Below are 22871 nucleotides of genomic sequence, written 5' to 3'. Positions count from 1 at the left end.
ACGAAGCCTAATAAAAAGCATTTAGAGCAAAGTGCACAGAGGCTCTAAGCTGTCAGCAAATGAATAAAATACATTTAGGGCAAAGTGCACAAAGGCCTAAAGCCTGAAGCTAATGCGCAAAATATACGTAAAACTAACCATACTACACCCTCCCCTTGTCGGTAGCAAGTGGTTCCAATAATATAAAAATATGCCCCAAATATAAACACTACATTTCGACAAGATGAGAAGACAACAAAGTCATAAATTTAGGAAACATGTGACCATAGAGCGAAATTCAATATAGTGTCAATTTAGTCGGAAGGGAAAAAAATCCAATAGTCAGACAGAAGCAATAGAACGTAGGAGCTCCTCCACTTCGAGATATGTTAAGATCGGAAGATCCACGCCACAAAGTACCATGGAGCAGGTAACTATATTTAGAAGGAAATCCTTTAGGGAACGGCGTGCCATCAGCCGTAGCCTTTATGGCAGCTGAAATCTCTGTGTCTGGTTTGGAACTCGAACGAGTCACTGCGGCTACAGTGGCGACAGCCACTGCCGACTTTGCAGCTTCATCAGCCAAAGTATTCCCAGCAACGTGTATTCCAACGCGCTGGTGTCCAAGTGTATGTACAACATAGACTTTAGGAAGCGTTTCTTTCAGACCCGCAACCTTACCCCACAACAATTTATGTTTAATGGTGTTGCCTTTAGAATCTCTGAACCCATTCATTTTCCAATAGTGCAGATATTCATTGAAAGATTGCACACAGTAGTAGGAGTCACAGACCAGCAAGGTCAATATCGCCGGCTCTGCATGCTCCAACGCTAACAAAAGAGCTTTGAGCTCAGCCAGCTGCGCCGTGCAATCTCCCAAGGTTTTAGTATAAGTATGTCGGGCAGAAGACTTCCCCCTCCATAGTCCCGCTCACCACCGCACATGCAGCAGAATACTGTTGTTTAGTCCCAACCGCTGGTTGCGCAGAGCCATCGGTATACATGACCACTTCATATTGGTCAATAGGCAATGTGCCAGCAGGAACTGGGTACTCTATTTCATATTGAAGAAATTCTTGAGTCTGCAGCTTAGGGTCAAATATGTAATCCACATCAGTGGCTGTCAAAGACGTAGCCCATTGTATCCACCGCGGGTGTAAAGCTTTCGAATTAGGAACACTCGCTTTTGTAACAGCCTCTAAGGCCGGAATCGGGGAAAAGACAATGATGCGTTGGCCCTGGGCAAGCGGTCTTTCTTTGATCACAGCCATCTGTACTGCAGTGAGAATTTTCTCAGTCTGTGCAAAACGTTGTTCTGCAGCAGAATACAAGTGGGACTTGTATGCTATCGGGACTGTCTCCCCTTCATTAAAGGTGACGTAAATCCAAGAGCCCCAGGAATCACCCTGATGACCAAATGTGTTTTATTTTCCTGTGTGTATAAGTGTTTAACCACTAAGAGATCATTCTGCAACTCTCGCAGTATGTGTGTATGCTCAATCATCCAAAATGTACTTGAAAAATTCGGGCGAATCAGTTCATATAAAGTTTTTATACGTGTAGCATAATCAGGAATGTAAGTCCTGCCAAAATTCAGAAACCCCAATAATGACTGAAGCTTCCGAACCGTATTAGGAGGCTGCAATAAAGCACATTTCTCCAAAAAATGTGGTGCCAGGCTCCTGCCCTCACTCGATAACTCATATCCCAGGAAAATAACACTGAGGAAGGCAACCTTTGACTTCTTAAAATTAAACTTATAGCCAATATCAGCAAATCCCACAACAATGCGCGATACGCGTCTGAGATGTTGTAGAATCTCATTGTCTGTTAAATATATGTCATCAACATATGATAACGCCTCAGGGTCCAACTCGTGTAGTCCTGGGCTATTCTTATACCCCTGAGGTAAACGACAAAAAAAATTCTGAGAGCCAAACGCACTGAAACTGGTATAGTCCCGACTTTCGGGTGCTATATTCTGGCAGAAAAATCCATTCGAAATATCCAATGTTGTTTTGTATTTTTTACGCACTATATTATTCATAAGCGCAGCGCTATGTGAATTCTGTATTGCATATGTGCGTGTATGACTATTCAAATGTCTGTAATCCACCACTATCCTATAGGAATGGTCCGGTTTAGCAACCGGAAATAAGGGATTATTCATCGGCGAGACACAAGGCTCAATCACACCTTGGTACTCCAATTGTGTAAGAATTTTCCTAACCAATGCCCTTGCTTCAAATTTAATAGGATATTGCGGTTGTGGCTGAGGTTCGCCCTTTATTGGAATGACATGATAAGGTGATTGTTTATCCCACCCCACATTATTTCTATATAGGGCGGGGGCTTGTGCTAGAGCCCATGATTTACTGTAGGACTCCGCTAGTTCTCTCGGAACAAGTGGTGAAAAGGAAGGCGTAATAATCTCCTCCCCAACCGGACAGTCGCGAACAAAGTCAGGTGGCCAATCTTGTTCGGCCAACAGGACATCATATGATTTTACCACATGGTCCCAAAAGATGGCGTGTACAATGCAGTCAATGTCCCCTTCTAATCGTAGAGTTACTAGATGTACTCGATTAGGATCAGAGACTCGCATATCCGCCGTCTCGACTTGTATGAAGTCATCAGTTGCTTTCACCTCCAGATGCTCTAGAAGACTCTGGCGAACTATTGTGACCTCTGCCGCGCTGTCTAACAGTGCTAACGCCCATGTCTTGTTCGTCAAGAGAACTCTCTTCTTGAGTGGCATGTCTAACAGAGACCGCTGCCACTTTTTTCTTTTTAAATTGTTGTTTTTGTTGCAGCGGTTTCTCTTCTTGTTTAACAGAAACCTCCGCTGAGCGTTGCGAATCCTGTCTTGGTTTCACGTACTCCGTCCTCCGCTCTGACCGCCCACCTCTCCCACTTCTCTTCTCAGAGGAGTCCTGAAAGGAACGAGATTGGCGTGTATCAGTATATTGATATCTATCAGGCGTCTTCAAATTATCTCTATTTCTGAGATTATACCTATTCTGCGGGGTCTCCGGTTGCGGAGACTGTCCCCCATCTTTTTTAGGTGTTTGCTGTTTCTTTTCCCAGCGCTTTTTTGCACCCTCAGGTTGCTGTTGCTTAGCATTATCCTTATTATTTTTACCCTGCAATTGTGGTTTCTGTGGTCGAGCCCCCAGGCTATCACGACCAATACTAGAATAAGTTTCTGCTATTATTCTCGGAAGTTCCCGCTCCTGATTAATCTGCGGAACGTCCCGAAGACGCATTCGCACTGCTAGTGCTACAGCCTCCCCCTTGAGATTACTCAAAATAATAGAAGAAACCGCATCAAAATTACCCATCAATTGCATGCCTAAATCCAAGGCAGGGGCAGCCCCATATTCATCCTGAATTTGTTTAAGCACCTCCGGCAAATTAGCCAAAGTCGGTGTACTGTGTGCTGTAGTGTAGAGTGCGGCAAACACCGTGCCCCAAGTATTACAAAGGTCCACCGTAGGAACCATCCCATACGGCAAACACATCGTCAAAATTCTATGCTTATCGTGAGGTCCCGTATGGGGAAATACTGCTTCCAGCGTATTAATTTTTTGCGCCAGCCAAAATAGAGTCTCCTCACGTTTAGCCGGTACCTTACCCATAACTGAGTGTACAGTGGCCGGATTGATTCCTGGTACCACCGCTTGTGGGTGTGCTGGAGCAGCACGCGCTGCATTAGTATTTAATGTCTGCATCACAAACTGAACTAGTCGTCTGTACGTTGCAGTTAATTCCATATATAAACGACGCACTTCAGCCACTGCCACATTTGCCACTCCAGGATATGGTGTATATGTAGCCAATAAAGGCCAGGTCGGACCATCATTACTCAACGGACCTAACCTTACTGCTGTTACTGAGTGTGGGAGGGCGCCATCAAGCCAATTATGGTGTTCTTGATAAGATAAAGGAATTTCTAAGTATGCATAAGCCCTGTATTGTCCAGGGACATTCGCAACAGTATATTCGTGAAAAGTATTTGTACCCCCATCAGCTGCTGGAAATACGACCCAAGAATAAAAAAGTTCTGTTCTATAGGCTGCATGGGCGTCCACCACAAAAGTGACCGGACCCCCCTGGACTGTCAGTCCATGTGCAATCAGATGACCCGTGAGCGGAAATCGCATATTAAGCGGTATATTTACTACAACTGGATTCACATTTGTATAACAAAAAAATATCTCTAGGACAGAGAAGGCACACCAATATCGGGGTCTTTCCTTTCAAAATTCAAGCTTGAACAACCAACCACTAAGCAATAGGATGTACCTAACCTGTGGTGGCGGAAACCCTCAGCCCCACGGACGTCTCCGCATACGGAACCGAGGAGTAAAAATATATACGAGACCGAGAGAGTCAGTCGGACCTAAACATTAGAGCCAGACCAATCGTTGGCGGCGCCATGTCGCGTGGGCTCTCATTATCCTAAATGAGACTACTGGATTTCTAGGCAGCAGGGTCGATAACGGTGTGGGGGACTGAGTCTGACCCACGTGTAAGGAACTCTGTCACCATAAATCCGGTTGTTGCTCCGGCTAACTAGCAGTGCCTCATTTCTCCCATGGGGAAGAGATGATTGGGCAGCCGAGCGCATGACATCTTTGGAACTTCTCAGGGAAGTTGTGGTCACTCAGATCCAAACCAACTCTCTCATTTACAATATGGTCTCATATACAAATGACAAAAGACAGTATAAGTTTTATATAATGTTTTAATAAAACGACTGTATTTTAGAAAATAAGGCGTGAGCCGCAATAACCAGAACAATACAACATAGTAGGATTGAGATAGTCACCAGGAGAGTAAAACATAAGAATAAAGCTATCATAATTCCTAACAATTTCTACTCTCCCTCTGCTTGTTCTATTTAGAGCACAGCATGTTAAGCTTCTAGCTTGCCTTTCTGAATCACTAGGGAACATACGCCCTCATACCTGAGCAAAGGCCTGTGATCTGGTTCAGCATCTGCAACGAGGCAGTCAGTGTCTAGTTGTGGTTCCCTGGTCGGAATCTCCCTCTTGCATGTATTGGGACAAGGAAGTGATTTTATAACTAACATGTCATCGTGATCACAAGATGTCCCTACGCAGGAATGCCAAATCTAAACTCCTACCACGTCTATCGGCAATGTACCAGACTGTATCCTTGACCGAAGCACAGAGTGAACTTCAGTGCTGAAGTAGGCAAAACCGTGTGATATGAATAAAAAACAATACCGTAGAACTGGCTATTTTGTAAAATAACAGTACGAAGCCTAATAAAAAGCATTTAGAGCAAAGTGCACAGAGGCTCTAAGCTGTCAGCAAATTAATAAAATACATTTAGGGCAAAGTGCACAAAGGCCTAAAGCCTGAAGCTAATGCGCAAAATATACGTAAAACTAACCACACTACACTAGTACATCAAAAGACGCTCCCTTCTCTTTGCCTCATGATGGAGTCATTGCCGCACTGTACCAGCCATCGGCTAGTGACCATCAGTACTGTTCTGCCCAGTTCACTTCCAGTGTTTTCCCTAGAGGGGTTCATGTTTCATTAGACTCTGACCCCAGTGATTCGGAATCACCTCATTCCAGCACCTCTTTTGCAAGCGCAAAAGGTCAAAGAAATCACTTTCCTCTAAGACCAGGTAAACCCCGTTCCTCCTTCCAACTCCTTTCAGTTCAATACAAAGGACATAGTGCATCTCTGTTCTGCGGACTGGGCTCCTGCGCAGGCGGTAGCGGAATACTTGCATGGTAAGCTGCGCAGGAGTTTTGACAAAGAGGTCCGCAACAGAATGTTCCAGGCTCGAGCTCCCGGTTAAGGTGGCGGAGACGCCTGAGATTGATTCCAGCATGCTGACATTCTTTTAAAAAATTGCAAAAGACCCACAGAAAGGGATTGACCGGGCCTGGCGCTCCTGCCAGGACAAACTTCTTGACCTGACGGGTCCTCTGGCAAAAATCCTTGAGATGGCGTTGAGAGCCAAGGAAACTGGTGTTTCTATTGTCCCCCACATCCTGCTGAGTGGACTCAGAGGGCGATATGTCTGTTGGGTAATGCCAACTGCGCCTTTTCAACTGAAAGGCGTAAGTCCTTCCTAATGAGGATCGACTCCAATTTGACAGAGCTTGCCTCTGCAGATGCAGGTCCCCTGGCAGAGGGTCGCCTTTTTGGCGACAAATTCAGAAAAGACATTGCCAAATACGTAACGACCTTTACAACCCTGGACAAGGCGCAAGCTAACTTAAAGAAGGTGTTTCATTTGGGCCTTTTTGGTCCGGCCGGACGAGGCAGGGGCCGCTCGTCAGGCAGCGTACTGTATCAAGGCCCCCAAAGAGGAACCTTTACGCAAGGCCAGGATTACACCCGAGGTGGTACCTTCTTGCCATCCCGTTCCCGTTTCCAACGGCACAAAGGACAGCGGGGAGGTTCACATGCTAGTGCCCCTACTGGTTACTCAGCAGGTAAGACTTTTGGATTCTTCACTAATTCAGTTGGGGGGGTCAAGTGCAGTTCTATCTTCACAATTGGCTCCAAGTAACTCAAGATGGGTGGGTGTTGCAGACTGTGCAGGGCTTTCGTTTAGAGTTTTATCAGACTCCATGTCAACTGTCTCCGCCTCCTCCTCTCTGTTTTTCCCTGCCAGAGACCAACTTTATAGATCGAGAGATAGAGACTTTGGTAAAGAAACGAGCAGTGGCTTTTTGCCATCCCCACCCGGCCGGTTTCTGCAGCAGTGTTTTTCTAGTGCAAAAGCGGGGAGGAGGGCACCGTTTGGTGCTAAACCTAAAGGAATTCAATTATTTCATTGTTTATCTGCACTTCAAGATGGAAGGCCTTCATCTTCTTCCAGATTTACTCCAAACGGGGCACTGGATGATGTGTCTGGACTTGAAGGACGCTTATCTGGCGATTCCCATTTGGCATCCTTACCAACGATTCCTCCAATTCAGATGGAAGGACAAATGGCTAGAATATTTGGTCCTGCCTTTTGGGCTTTCTTCACCACCCTGGTGCCTCACCAAACTGCTCAGGTTGGTGGTAGCTCACTTGCGGGAGAAAGGGATTTGGCTGATAATATACCTAGAAGACATTTTGATCATGGCTCAATCCCAAGAGTTGGTGAAGCAACACGCTTTCATGACAATTTCTCTTTTACAGGATCTCGGGTTTGTTATAAACGAAGCCAAGTCGATTCTTGTGCCCACCAGATCAGTGGAGTCCCTGGATTTTGTGATCAACTCAGAGACTTCTCAATTGATCCTTCCCCAGGCCAAACTTTGGGACATCAAGAAGGAGTTGAGGGTGGCCCTGACGCAAGTGTCTCTGTCCTTGAGAAAGATAGCTCATCTGGTGGGCCTTTTGGCCTCCTCGATTCAAGCGATATCCCGAGACCCTTACAATATTGAGCCTTACAGATGCTCAAGATTCAACACTTTCAAAGAGGTTTGGCGTATTCGGAATGGGTTCCCTTGACAGAGGAGGTCAAGACAGAACTCAGGTGGTGGTTGACGCAAGTGGACGCTTGGAATGGCAGAGCCATTTTCAGTTCCCGACCGGAGGCGATCATAGAATCAGATGCCAGTTGGTGGGGCTGGGGAGCTCGATGCGGGGATATCGCCACGGGAGGCCATTGGTCCCAACAGGAACTCCAGCTGCTAATCAATTGTCTGGAGCTACTAGCAGGATCCTCTGCGATCAAGACCTTGTCCCCAAAGAAAGTCTCATGCACATCCTCTTGCGGATGGACAACATCTTGGCAGTCTGTTATATCAACAAGTTGGGGGGTATGAGATACCCTCTGCTAGCGGAGATAGCCAAAGACTTCTGGAACTATTGGCTGTCTGACAGGCTGATTGTAGTGGCAGAGTATATCCCGGGGCAATCCAATGTGATTGCCGATTGGAATTCCAGGTACCTCAAAGATCACAGCGACTGGAAGCTGCTTTCTAAACTATTCCGACTGACCCAGGACAAATGGAGTCCTTGCAAGATAGATCTTTTTGACTCCCGTCTGAATCGGCTGCTGAATGATTTCTTCAGTTGGAGGCCGGACCCTCTTGCGAAGGCCATGGATGCTTTCTCCTAGGACTGGCCAGAGGGCCTCAATTATGCCTTTCCCTTTGCGATGATTCCAAGGGTAGCAACTCACATCAAGAAGCAGGCAGCGGAGGTGATTCTGCTCACTCCGGTGTGAAAGGCGCAACCATGGTTTCCCCTTCTGCTAGGCTTAGCCTGCGACTCTCCCCTTCTCTTTCCATGGCCTCAGGACATGCTGCTGGGTCCACAAGGGAGTTGCATCCCCTGGTGGTGGAGAGACAATTGCGTCTCATGGCATGGAGGCTTTCAGGCCACAATGGTGCTTGCCAGGTTTTTCGGAAACAGCTACAAGTTTTATCAGTAGAGCGTGGGCACCATCTACCAGGAAGCGATATTCCTCAGCATGGAGAGCTTGGCAGAGTTGGTGCATGGGAAGGCACGTGGATCCAGTGGAAGCGGGAATAGTGGAAATAGTAAATTTCCTGTCGCAAAAGGTGGCGGAAGGCATGTCCTATAGAACAATCAACAATTTTCGTTTCGCAATTTTGGCGGGTCATGCCAAAGTTGAAAATAATCCAGTAGGCATGCATCAGATTATTTCTAAGCTTTTTAAGGGCATTAGAGTTTCTAATCCTCCAAAGCCTAAATATACGTTTCTGTTGGACGTTAGCCTTGTGCTTAGGTTGTTTGAGAGATGGCCTGATAATTAATTTTTATCTAGGAAACAATTATCGACGAAACTGGCCATGTTGTTGTGCCTTGCGGCATGTCGTCGATCGTCGGATGTGAAAGCTCTCAGCCTTGCAGTTACACACCGGAAGGTGTTTTTTTTCTCTATTTCTAGAAGGACAAAAACAATGTTGGCAAGTATAGAGTACGTTGCTTTTCCCTTCAATTCAAAACTGTGCGTATTGAATTGTTTGAAACAGTATGAAGAATGTAGTAGAGTTTTCAGATCAGATGGGGAAGGTCAATTACTGATTTCATTGCAAAAAACCTTTCAAACCAGTATCTGCTGTGACCATTGCCAGATGGTTAAGAGGAGTGATGGTCGAGGAAGGAATTGACGTTACTCAGTTTGGGACTCATTCATTTAGAGGGGCTATAGTGTCCAGATCACTTGAATTGGGAGTGACTATTCAAGATAATATGAAATCCGCTGATTGGTCTTCTGATTCCACTTTCAAGCAGTTTTAATATAAACCAGTGGGTGATATTGCCACAAGAGTTTTTCAAGCAGCTTTGAACTAGTATAATCTGAGCCTCTGGTCCTGAAATAGAATAAAAAATGTGCTAGCGTTCGCGCCAAGAATTTTCAATTCTATTAAGGACACGGAGGCGAGGATTATCCCACCCGGTTGATAATCTGATAATGTATGGTTATCATGTATGATTACATCAGCATATAACGAACTATGTATATGTAATGTCTATATTTATTTCCCCCCTGATAATGTCAAGGTGAGACTGTAAGAGTTTCTCTAATGTGCAGCGGGTGAGTAGCGCGCTCTATAAGTCTCTTTGATTGATTGATTGATTTAATGTTCTGTCTGATTATTTTAGGAGCAGAACAAAAAGCGGAATGAGGAACGGTTTGGCCTATCAAGAGATTGAGGTCTCCGAGTTCGTTGTCGGGACGGATCAAGGTGGTCAAGGACAATCAACATGTTGAAACCCTACAAGTTTTACAGGAAGAAGTTTGATCCAAGTTGTTTTTCCCACGCAAAGAAAGAGGAGTTCAAGATGGTGTTCAGGTCTCTAATAAGGCCTGGAGAGATGTGATTGGTGGACATATTATGATGTGCAATATGGGAAATGTGGTTGATATTTTTCTGTTTTGTGATTGGCTGCTGTTTTATGAGTAGTAAAGAAAGAGAAGCATAATCCTTGCCTCTGTGTCCTTCATAGAATTGAAAAGTATTGGCGCGAATGCTAGTAAAATTTTTATTCACTTCACTTCCTTCTTGCTTTTTCAGCTATCTGCAGTGACTTGCATTAAGGAGATGCTATTTTCACTAGTGGCTTCTTATTATTACAAGTTGTACAAGAATGTCCCTTAACTGAACGATTTATTTTAACGCGCTGCTTAACATTCTTTTAAGTTATATGTTAATGGAGCTTAATATTTATTATTGCAAACCTAATATATTATTATAAAAATGGAACTAACTGTGATGCAAACACGAGGAAACTGTTGAAACACGGATTCCTACCAGTTCTGTTCCATTCATTTTCTGCTTTATTCAGTATTTGTAATTGAGAAGTGAGGACTCTTACACTTTAAATAGTTTTGTTGTGTGTCTATATAACGCAAACCAAACACAAGGCAACTTTATTTTATGATTGTTTTTAGGTTTCGCCTACACATCGTTTGTGCTGGGCATTAAACACCGAAATGGCCCTACAGCGCATGCGGAGTGCAGAAGACGCGACCGATCGATGTCCGCATGCGCACTGCGCGACAACCGTCTTTTCGGCAGCCATCACCAAGTCCGCATACGCACTCTGCGTCCTTGCGCGTGCTCGGACTGCCTATTGACTTTGACATGCTATTAGATATTCTGCCTATTGGCTTTGACATGATATTATACATTGCATTTTATATTCAGCTCAGCTGCCTATGGGCTTTGACATGCTATCATATATTACATTTTGTATTCAGCTTAACTGCCTATTGGCTTTGACATGATATTATACATTGCATTTTGTATTCAGCTCAGCTGCCTATGGGCTTTGACATGATATTATACATTGCATTTTGTATTCAGCTTAGATGCCTATTGGCTTTGACATGACACTAGACATTGCATTTGATATTTAGGTTAGCTGCCTATTGCCTTTAACATGACATTGCATTTGATATTTAGGTTAGCTGCCTATTGCCTTTAACGTGGAGTTAGACATTGCAGTTGAGAATCCAAGCTGTATTTTTCCAAGCTGTGTTTTTGCACCAGAGAACCAAGATGTTTTTCTAACAGTAGACTAGACATGATAAGAGAGAGTACATGGGTGTTGTTTTTTCTTCGCTTGAGCTTGGGAACAGGAGTAGTCTTGGAGACCTGGCCAGTCTCCAAAAGGCTTGCTCAGTTTCCCAGGTCTGAGAGGAGGGGGCACACCTTTGTAACGAATGTAACAGGCTGCAGAGGGTCAGATTCGAATCTGCCGGACCTCGTGCTGGAGCTTGGCGCAGGCTGCCAGCAATCCCGTGTGGGTAGATGAATCTCTCTTTCTCGCGGCTGACAGGGGTCATCAGCTTGCAGACCTTAGAAAGATGAAGCTGTGAATAGTTCCCACACGGTGAAGTATTTGTTTTGCTTTGCATTCAATATCTTATAAATATAACCTGCTGTGTATATTGCAAACTGATATATTTTGTTTGATTAACGCGGACTTGAAAGCTACTAATTCGTCATTCATAAATATTGTGGTTGGGGAAGAATTAACAACAATAAAAGTCTTCTTTGACCTCACAAGTGCATTTCTGTTGTGTTATGTTAGTGCTTAGAAACTAGATAAGAGGAAAGCACTACAATTGGTACCAGGAGTCGTGGGGTGTCGGTCATTAAGAGGTGATTAAGAGGGTGTTGACGAGTTGGTAGATTTCTAAGTGCACACTTTAAAAGTGTAATTGTTTTTTTGTTGTTTGGAGAATTACAGAAATTGTTTTCTGTTTGGGGAATCACAGTAGCACGGCAGACCATGTCTGAGACATGTGTTGTTAAACTGCCTGATGGTGCTAAGAAAAACTGTGAATTGTTTTCTGTTTGGGGAATTACAGAAGAAAATGCATGTGTAGAAAACATGTGTTTTGGAAGTAATGATGACAGAAAGGTCTGGATACCTTTATCTGCTTACAGAGAAATGCAGGAGAAATGTAGGAAGTTGGAACATGAAAATAGGAATTTACGTGAGCAAATTAGCCCGACTGAAAGTTATAAAAAGGCTGTTTTTGAAGAATCTTTCTTGTCCCATTCCAGTAATGAGGGGGTTAAGACAGCTCCGAGCTGCACTGAGTTTTCGTGTGAGCCAGGGTTTTTGGCAGCCAAAATGCATTCCTTAACTGATAACACGGACGAGAGAGACCAGAATGTGATTTACGAGTTACCGTTGCAAAATGCCCAAGTAAAACGAAGGATGTTAGAGCAAGACACCCCGAGTTTCATTAGCTTGTTTGATTTTTGGAAAAAGAATAGCCCTCATTTGAGAGAAATCCTAACACTTTTGTATATGGTCACTGTGAAAAATTATATGCAGCTGCGCGCTTGTGATTTGGCAAATGAAATAATGCAGACTTTAGGTTTTTGCGCAGTGCAAGAAGGAAATACTTATGTACATGTAATTCAAGAACAAGGGAAGAAAATAGTGCCCCTAGATAGAATCATACAATGGATCTGGTACTTGCAAGACAGGGCTAGAGTACCACAGGTAAAAGAATTACCGGTGAAGTTGTGTGCACCATTTGAATTCGTGTCTACTGAAGATAAAAAGCATGTTTGTTTTACTAATGATTCATTGACTGAAATGTTGTTTTCTGACACAGTAGAAGGAACAGAGTTGTATAATGTGTGTCAGATTTTAAAGCAAGAGCTACGTGAGATGTGTCATTTTTACGCTGATTTTTGGTTCTTTGATAATGTTTTAGCCACATGGCTTGTACCTAACTGGTTCAATTACCTTGCAGATGTTAATCAGAAAAATTCAGAGAGAGAAGTGTTCACCCAGAATTCTGCCTTAGTGGGGATGGCTAAGTGGGTGCCCCAGAAATGTGAACAGCTGAGAGAAAAGGCCACTTACAGGTGGGCAGAGATGAGAGAGATGCACATTCCCCTAGATTTGATAAAAACTGTGCAGCACGCACAAAAGCAATCTGTCATGCAAGCAGTCACAGAGCAGTTGGGGAGAGGAAAGTTTCCAGGACAGAAATGGCAAATTGATCAGGTTTTAGGGAGAGTGATTGTTGCAAATTACCAAGGAAAAATCGAAATTATGCTGATACCTAGAAAAGAATCTGATTCATTCATACAAATTGGAGACAGAATGGCCCAAATTGACAAAAGTGCAGTGAATGGAGGTTTGGTAAAGAATGAGTCTGCCCCAGCCCTTCTGACAGTGCAAGAAAAGGGAAGCTGTGGCGCAGCAGATAAAAACCTCAGTGCTGATGTGTGGGCTGAAGCCCCAAGTGATCCTCCAGAACCTGCAGAAAATATAACAAAGGGCCTCAAAAACGTCCTGCTGATTATAAAACAGGGAAAGAAAGAGGAAGGGTGCAGTTTAAATGAAAAATGTTATTTGCAAGAAAAGTCATACTTGTTTCTTTTGCAGATCCTACCACGTTTCGCCACTGTCCCTGAGTGTGCTGTGTGGTCCCCCTTCCGGTGTGTGCGTGTGGGGTCGGGGAAGGGACCGAATCCCCAACCTGAACCTGGCTGAGTAAAGTGCCAGCACCATGGATCCATTTTGCGCAAACTGCGCCTTCAGTTCAAGTTCAACTTGTTTGATTGCATTCTTCCACTGGAACTAAGCTGTGATTTTTTTTTTTTTTCCTCTCATATGGAACTCTGACTTTTGCTTACCTTCCAGAAAACCTTTCAGGTGGACCGTGCACCTTTACATGAGCAGAACTCATGCCACATCAAATTGCTAACACTGTTGAATTAGAGACTCACTCAGAGTATAAAAATTGCCCAGTCTTTTCTGTGTAGATGTATCTGATGTGAAAGATTATGAAATCAATGTGTTAATTCACTTCTATTGCTTTACAGGGATTGTTTTGATCATTCAAATCTGATGTTTTTTTTTGTTTTTGTTTGAAACAAGAGATATGTGAAACAAAAATTCATTGGTCAAAGGGCGGAATGTACTGCCATTTGATAAAGTTTGTTTTGACCAATGACTTTGTGTTTCACCACTGCGCATATTAGTTGCTCAATGTTCACCAGTAGCACATGGTATGTTTTGTTCAGTTTAGCCGCCTATGGGCTTTGACATGGCATTAGCCATTACTTTCTGTATTCAGTTTAGCCGCCTATGGGCTTTGACATTGCATTAGCCATTACATTCTGTATTCTGCCTATTGGCTTTGACATGCTGTATCCAGTCTAGCCGCCTATTGGCTTTGACATTGCATGCCTATTGACTTTGACATGATGTATTCAGTTTAACTGCCTATTGACTTTGACATGCTATTAGATATTCTGCCTATTGGCTTTGACATGATATTATACATTGCATTTTATATTCAGCTCAGCTGCCTATGGGCTTTGACATGATATCATATATTACATTTTGTATTCAGCTTAACTGCCTATTGGCTTTGACATGATATTATACATTGCATTTTGTATTCAGCTCAGCTGCCTATGGGCTTTGACATGATATTATACATTGCATTTTGTATTCAGCTTAGATGCCTATTGGCTTTGACATGACACTAGACATTGCATTTGATATTTAGGTTAGCTGCCTATTGCCTTTAACATGACATTGCATTTGATATTTAGGTTAGCTGCCTATTGCCTTTAACGTGGAGTTAGACATTGCAGTTGAGAATCCAAGCTGTATTTTTCCAAGCTGTGTTTTTGCACCAGAGAACCAAGATGTTTTTCTCACAGTAGACTAGACATGATAAGAGAGAGTACATGGGTGTTGTTTTTTCTTCGCTTGAGCTTGGGAACAGGAGTAGTCTTGGAGACCTGGCCAGTCTCCAAAAGGCTTGCTCAGTTTCCCAGGTCTGAGAGGAGGGGGCACACCTTTGTAACGAATGTAACAGGCTGCAGAGGGTCAGATTTGAATCTGCCGGACCTCGTGCTGGAGCTTGGCGCAGGCTGCCAGCAATCCCGTGTGGGTAGATGAATCTCTCTTTCTCGCGGCTGACAGGGGTCATCAGCTTGCAGACCTTAGAAAGATGAAGCTGTGAATAGTTCCCACACGGTGAAGTATTTGTTTTGCTTTGCATTCAATATCTTATAAATATAACCTGCTGTGTATATTGCAAACTGATATATTTTGTTTGATTAACGCGGACTTGAAAGCTACTAATTCGTCATTCATAAATATTGTGGTTGGGGAAGAATTAACAACAATAAAAGTCTTCTTTGACCTCACAAGTGCATTTCTGTTGTGTTATGTTAGTGCTTAGAAACTAGATAAGAGGAAAGCACTACAGGGTATAGAGGAGTTGAGACCTGTCCAGGGGGTGCAGAAGAGGTGAGGCCTGTCCAGGGGGTGCAGAGGAGGTGAGACCTGTCCAGGGCGTGCAGAGGAGATGAGGCCTGTCCAAAGGGAGCAGAGGAGGTGAGGCCTGTCCAAGTGGTGCATGGGAGGTGAGGCCTATCCTGTCCAGGTTGGTGCAGAGGAGGTGAGACCTGCCCAGGGGGTTGAAGAGGAGGTGAGGTCTGTCCAGTGGGTGCAGAGTAAGTGAGGTCTTTCTGGATGGCGGGGGGCGGATGAGGCCTTCCTGGCGGTGCAGCAGTGTAGAGGAGGTGAGACCCGTCTGGGGGGGAGGGGGTGCAGAGGAGGTGAGGCATGTCCAGGGGGTTCAGAGGAGGTGAGGCCTGTCCAGGGTAGTGCGGAGGAGGGAGGTCTGTCTAGGGGGTGTAGAGGAGGTGAGGCCTGTCCTGGTGGGTGTAGAATGAGATGAGGCCTGTCCGGAGGGAGGGAGGGGTATAGAGGAGGTGAGGCCTGTCCAGGGGGTTGCATAGGAGGTGAGGCCTGTCCAGGGGGTGCAGAGGAGGTGAAGCCTGTCCAGGGGGTGCAGAGGAGGTGAGGCCTGTCCAGGGGGTGCAGAGAAGGTGAGGCCTGTCCAGGGGGTGCAGAGAAGGTGAGGCCTGTCCAAAGGGAGCAGAGGAGGTGAGGCCTGTCCAGCGGGTGCAGGGGAGGTGAGGCCTGTCCAAGGGGTGCAGGGGAGGTGAGGCTTATCCTGTCCAGGTTGGTGCAGAGGAGGTGAGGCCTGCCCAGGGAGTGCAGAGGAGGTGACGCCTGTCCTGTAGTGGTAGCAGAAGGTGAGACCTGTCCTCTGGGTGTGAACAGTGTGGACTGCCTCCGCTGCTTCTCTCACCACCCAGAGACACTACTTTCCAGGCACTTTATTTTGTGTTAATAACTGATAATCAGAGTTCTTGGAAAGTATCCAGAGTTACCACAGGGCTTCAGGTGGCTCAAGACAAAGGCACACATCTTCTCCAGCCATTGAGTTTGCATTTATAAAGCACAGTTTACACTGAAGTAACCAAGATTACAACTTCTAGAATACACTTGTTGAATGAAAGCACAAGGATGAATATTTGGGGGATCACTATACAGAAGTATTTGGTACCTACTTGGGGCATCATGGTAGACAATGGTAGAACAGTTAATGTGACAAATGTGCAAAGAATTTCATTCTCAGCATTTTTCTGCAGATTGTGAGTCCAGTGAGATCTGGGATAATGTGAATCCCTCTCAAGGGGACTTCACACAGTTTTATATGTTTCATGGAGAAATGCAATAAAAGATGGGGGTGCAAGTCCAGCGCCCCAGTCTCTGGTGTTAATGTATCTTTCTACTGGCCCTTGCCTGGTCCTTCAAATGAGGATGAACTAGCCGTTTAGTCTAGTCTCTCAAAGGGAGTGAGACCAGGGTCAGTATCCTAGAACTTATCAAGCCCAGGTCTCACATCCCGGTGCTCACCTTGTCTTGGCTCACATGCTGGTCCTCACTAGGCCCCTGACTCACATCCAGGTCCTCCCCAGGGCCTAGTTCCCTTCAGACAGCAAGCAGATGCTAAAGCAGGGATCACGGTTAAATATCGGGTTATGAAGGTATGGATTTCCAGCTAATCAGAACAAAATCCCCACTTTTTTGGGTCAGTGGACCTTGAATATTTGTTGAGACTAACAAGGAGCTGTACATCATAACTAAATCATTCAATACATTTCTAATCTACCTTCAGTCAATAATGCAAGTGTAGTAAAGATTAAGGGTTTTATTAATTCTTGTAGTAATTTAAATCAATACAGAAGTTTAATAGTCATTAATAATAAATAAACAAAACACATTAAGCGAGTTCCATAAAGGAACAAATCCCTATTCTAGGAATGGGGAATGAAAATGTGTCAGTTAGAACCCTTAAAGAGTTCCTTTGAGAGATGAAGCAATTATAAGCATAAAGCTTTCAAAATCTCAATAAATCTATAATAAATCAGCACAGAACTTCCCATAAAGAGAGGTTCAAGAATACTCAGTAGAATCTTTACTCGAAGAGACTGGAATATGGCAAAATGGGTAATGGATAATGTGTAATGTGTGTTAACCTACTCTAGTAACACACATTAAAACATCCTATTCTAAGATTGTGCAACATGTTGCGTCTTTCTCCAGTTGAACCCAGCTCATAGTGTCTTTATGGGAACAGGATTGGCTCCTCGTCTTCTCACCAGGAATACAATATTCTTCACTCATATTGAATGAAACAATTCTTATCAAGCATGAAGTTAATCGAGCAAAGCATCTTGCTATTTACTAACACAGTGCTACACTGTATCATTGTATAGGAACTTCCACATTACCTGACTAATATTACTTTTATTCATTTAATAATACAAAAGTCTTTATATGAGTAGAAACATCTTGCAGAGTTAGGAAATATGTCAATAAGAAGGTCAGAAAATAAATGTTTCACATCCTTACATCCTTACCCAAGTCGGCTGGTAAAAAAAAAAAAAATGCTGCTTCGATTATTTGGGCCTAGTATGTCTAACTATTATCATTTTCTACAGAAAATGCATTAAAGCATACATTTTAGTTAAAGCTATGCATGTTCATTCTGCACGTTATTATTATTAGCTATTAGATGTATTATTTCTTGATGTCTATGAAAGCGCTGTTCCACCCCGCTCGATGGTTATCTTATCCATCACAATTTCCTTTCACAGTGAAGTTGTCAGAGGGCACTCTTGTCTTCAGTTGGGTCTTTTCTCTTTTAACTCTCACATTCTTTCATTCATTTATATTCTCATGTGATAATTTCATTCTAATTCCTTATTTATCAGTTTATTCATTATTCTACTCGTTCTCTTTTCAAGATAATCTTTGACAAGCTTGGAAAAGCCTATGAAGGTCAGGAAAGAAGCTCTGAATACGAATACAGGTACTAGTATTGCTTTGAGGGTTCCTACTTCTGCTGTGCTAAACCAGTTGCCTGTAGCAGAAACTCCTCTCCCCAGTGCTTCCTAAACCACTGGTGCTTTCTAATGAATTTAGGTTTCAGTGCAGAAATGTTCTTCGTGTACTCTAAAAATGTCTTACTCTGGTCAGGGATATATGTGCAGCCACGGAGACCCCACCTTTTTCTACAAGTAACATGTCTAATGCTTAACAGTTTAGCAAAACCATTGATCTAATTGCAACAAACTGTATTAACTAATAAAGGTCAAGATGTGCTGGTTGCCAATTTGTCTACTACTGTCGACAGCTTTTTGATATTTTCATCATTCGAAACAACTCCCACGGGTGGGATAATTACTCCAAAAATGTCTGCAACTTATTGTGCTCCTGTACACCACTATGTTTGTGTCTGTGTGCTGGCGGCCATTGTTAACAATGAAAATCCTGTTGGTAACTAATCTCATGTGACCAAAACAAATAATTAAAGGTCATCCAGGAGCATTAAGCGACAGTATCATCGGGAAACAGAAAACACAAACAGAGAACAATCAAACCTTGTTCAGCCTGTGGGTGTGCTGTATGTTCACTCAGACTTTGTTCAGCCTGTGGGCACACTGTATGTTTACTCAGAGGTTGTTCAGCCTGTGGGTGCACTTTATGTTAACTCATACCTCGTTCAACCTGTGGGTATGCTTTCTGTTTACTTAGACATTGTTCAGCATGTGTGTACACTGAATTGAATGTTGACTCAGACCTTGTTTAGCCTGTGGGTGCACTCTACGTTCACTCAGACCTTGTTGAGTCTGTGGATGCACTCTACGTTCACTCAGACCTTGTTGAGTCTGTGGATGCACTCTACGTTCACTCAGACCTTGTTGAGCCTGTGGATGCACTCTTCGTTCATCAGACCTTGTTGAGCCTGTGGGTGCACTCTACGTTTACTCAGACCTTGTTGAGCATGTGGGTGCACTCTTCGTTCACTCAGACCTTGTTGAGCCTGTGGGTGCACTCTACATTCACTCAGACCTTGTTGAGCCTGTGGGTGCATTGTGCATTCACTAAGACCTTGTTGAGCCTGTGGGTGCACTGTATGTTCACTCAGACCTTGTACAGCCTGTGCATGTGCTTTATAGTTCACTCAGACCTTGTTTGGTAAGGGATCATGGTTCTTTCTATGTTTTTGTAGCATAGGGTTTGGATTTGGAGGAAGATGTGTGTTGTGGGTTTGGACGTAGATAGGAGGAGACTAAAAGGTTTTCCTGAAAAAAGTTTATTTTGTTTCATAGACCAAAAGTTATTTACAATGGTTGTGCAACAACCAAGAGTTCCTTTTGTTTTATAACTTTAGGTCAGTGGTCTGGAAAATGGGATGTAGTGTGATTCATGTTTGATGTAAATAAGCTCTTGGTTGAAGCTTCTCTTTACTTACCTTCAAGGTATCTGGGGATGGACCAGGCGATGGCCCACTGTGGTGGTAAGCTGCCACCCTTGAGGAACGAAAAATAAAATAAACATCAGGTAAGGTTTCCTATAACCCTCGATTTAATTTCCCCCTTTTTCTTTTCTAGTTTCTGTCTCTCTCTTACTCTGAATTTTTTTCTCTTCAGCTTCTGGAATTTTACTTCTTCTCCAGATTATTCTCAAGCTCTATAGCTTGCGATAATGTAAATAAGCATTGGCAACGCAGATAGGTTTCACCTGTGCAAGCTCTATTGGCTATGCAATTTTTTTTTAACATGTTGCAGAGGCACAGCAGTGTGAGATGCTGTGCAACATGGCTAAAAGTAAAAAAACACAAATTGGAAAATTGGAAGAGAAGATGGGAAAGGGGACATGGAGAAAAAAAGAGAAAGGTAGGAAAGTAAGCGGAGAGCTATAAGATAAAACAAAACGGGATTCAGGAGGAAAGCATGGGAAGGAGGCAGAGAGAGAAGGAGTAGAGGAAGACGAAGGAGGATTGACTGGCGGGGGAGTGATGGAGCGGCAGAGGAAGGGCAGAAGCCAACTTCTTCATAAATAATCCCTGGTGGTGGTGGTGATATTTCCTGGGACTGTGGCAGAACATTTCTCGCTGAACAAACACAACCAGATAGTGAGAGACATATCCCCAGGAGTGAGATCAGGGTGTCTGTGTGCGGTACTCTGGGGACAGCAATGCAGCTGAGGAGAGGCTGCCAAGGGAGTGTGGAGCTGCTGGGGAGGAAGGTGCAGTCCAGCTAAAGGAATGTCAGAGCAGCTGAGGCGAGAGCGATGTTGCTGGGGTGGGAGAGGCGCAGTGCAGCAATCAACAATGGGAAAAGCAGTGACTTGGGGATGGAGGATCCTCCAGCTCCACATTCCCTCACCTGGCACAAGTGTGTTGCTTTGTATGCTTGTTTTATTTTATATAAGTATGCTCTAAAAACCTAGCACTGTAAACAACCGGAGGAATGAAAAACCATAGAGTAGGGAAAGGCTTGCTGTTGCAATCTGGGAATGGTATGCTCTTCCACAGTCCTATTGCATGCCTAGAATATTATGAGACTGCACACTGTCTTTTTGCGTCACATGCCACACATGCACTAGACGTGTGTGCATAACCACACATTATGTCTGCACCTTGACTAAATTATAAACCTTTGCTTTTAACAGGGTGGGAAAATTGAGTGTAGTGTAATTCTCTGCAATGTATAATACCTTAATAATAACGACTTACTCTGTTCTGAGACACCAAGCCCCTGATTACGACCTTGGCGGATGGGAGACTCCGTCACAAAGGTGACGGATATCCCGCCCCCCATTTTACAAGTTACTTAGATCTTGTAATATGGTGAACGTGATATCCATCACCTTTGTGGCAGAGTATCACATTCGCCAAGGTCGTAATCAGGCCCCAAATGTTGCAAACAGAAAATTAGTCTTTTGGAAAGCAGGAGTTCTTTTAATGTAAATAAACAAAGCTCTGCAACTGTGTAGACAACCAGTCCTTGCTCAATATCTGTAACCAACAAGAGGCTCAGGAGAAGGGGTGGGAAGTCTGAGGAGGGGTCAAGAGGACCTCTGAACCTATGTACTCTTATGGAGTTCTAGTTTTAAAATAACAACCAAGGACAGTTGGAGGCAACTCCGCAGGAGGAAAGCTAACACTGGGAAACGTGGGGCATGGGATCTGTGGAGAGCATTGGGTGGTCAGCGGGGGCAAGCAGCGACGGGAGGAGGTGGTGGGGGTGACGGGGCAACTAACAACAAATGCAGGCAGGGTGAGAGAGACAGCCTGCAAAACGATGCCCTAAGATGGGGTGGTAGAGTGCAAAATAAAAAAGGCTGAGTTACATTACACAGACACATTCCTTTTTTTGTATTTAGGCACTGGCAGATTAAGTGATTTACCCGTAATCACAAGATGTTGAGCTGACACTGTAACCTGGTTTCCCACTTTCAAAGTTAGTAGCTCTAATGATTGCACCATATCCTCTTCCTTCAGTTCTCTGTAGCAGAATGCCCTGCTGTAGACTTTGCTGTTTTCGGAGCAATTAAAACGCAATATGGGCATCATAGGGAGGCGCCGTCGATGGCTTATCTGCACACAGAGGCTGAGAATAGGACTGTGAAAGTAGTTTGTACCCTCATATAGCTGAATGCACTCTAAAAGATGTAGGTTTAACTTGTGTTTCTTTCTTCATTATTAACAAATTTTTCTCTCAGAGCATTGAGTTCCAGTGGTTTCAAGCTCCCTATCTACATAGTGTCCAAGACCTGTTTCACCCCTGTCCGGAATGTAACTCAGGCTTTTTTCCTACCTCATATGTGTGAATGCTTTCTTTTAGCAAAGAAAACAATCATAAATATTATTTCTTTGTGTCCATTTACAATCTCTAACTCTCTTTCTACAGGTCACTGAAACGTGAACCGAAAAAGAAATGTACGTTAGTCAAACATGATGAAAATAATTATTTTTGAAGAAAGTAAAACATTCTACATTCTAGAGCTCTAAAAAGAAATGAATTCTTTGCGCCACACTGCTGAATGTCAAAGTGATTTCTCAAATTGCATATGTTCATTATCAGTTGTCAAGTCCCTAAAGTAAAATGACCAGAAGCAATTACCGAAATTACCATTTCAAGGTATGTAAACAAAGAATATTTGTGATATTTGATATCCATGTAGTGTGCTTGAGAGCAAACTAATCAGCGCTGTAAATTATATCTGATGGTTTATGAGGAATGCCTTGGAGACCCAAGCCCCTCCCCATCAAAACAGCGTCCGTACACATAATATGACCGAATTGTCTGGGCGACCTATCACCTCAGTTTAAAAGAACAGTCTTTCGTCTGTGTCTCCTGTTATTTAGGAGGAGAGAAAACATTGTTTGGAAGATAGAAATTGTGTAAACTCTTTACCTGTTGTCACTACAGCAAAATTGCTGGGCGATCATTTTTGATATATAAAAGTTATCTCTACCAGTTCTGTCTGTTGGGTTGATCCGAGTTGTTTCAGTGTCCCAAACTGCCAAAGTCGATCATGTATCTACTGTGGCTTTAGCCAAAGAGCAAAAAAAAAAGCCTGTACTAGCATAGGAAGCTTAAAAGGGCCCAATGTTGCGCTATTGATAATTCATAAAATTAACGTGGAGTGTTTTAATCCTAGATTATTACTTGTATGAACAAATGTATCTAACATGTAAGCACTAAACCCCAAGGACCTTGTCAG

At 43.7% G+C, this 22871-nt stretch overlaps 1 long non-coding RNA gene across 1 annotated transcript; it reads left to right on the top strand.

Moving 5' to 3' along the window:
* The first annotated feature begins 18094 nt into the window (after positions 1-18094).
* On the top strand, positions 18095-22589 carry LOC138287352 (uncharacterized). The gene is made up of 3 exons (XR_011202206.1): positions 18095-18165; positions 19619-19700; positions 22055-22589. It is a non-coding gene; the product is annotated as an uncharacterized lncRNA (long non-coding RNA).
* Positions 22590-22871: the final 282 nt, after the last annotated feature.

The sequence above is a fragment of the Pleurodeles waltl genome, chromosome 4_1 (assembly GCF_031143425.1).
Source record: "Pleurodeles waltl isolate 20211129_DDA chromosome 4_1, aPleWal1.hap1.20221129, whole genome shotgun sequence".
Taxonomy (NCBI): domain Eukaryota; kingdom Metazoa; phylum Chordata; class Amphibia; order Caudata; family Salamandridae; genus Pleurodeles; species Pleurodeles waltl.
Note: the sequence above shows the minus strand (reverse complement) of the source record. Positions and strands in the feature narration are given on the sequence as shown.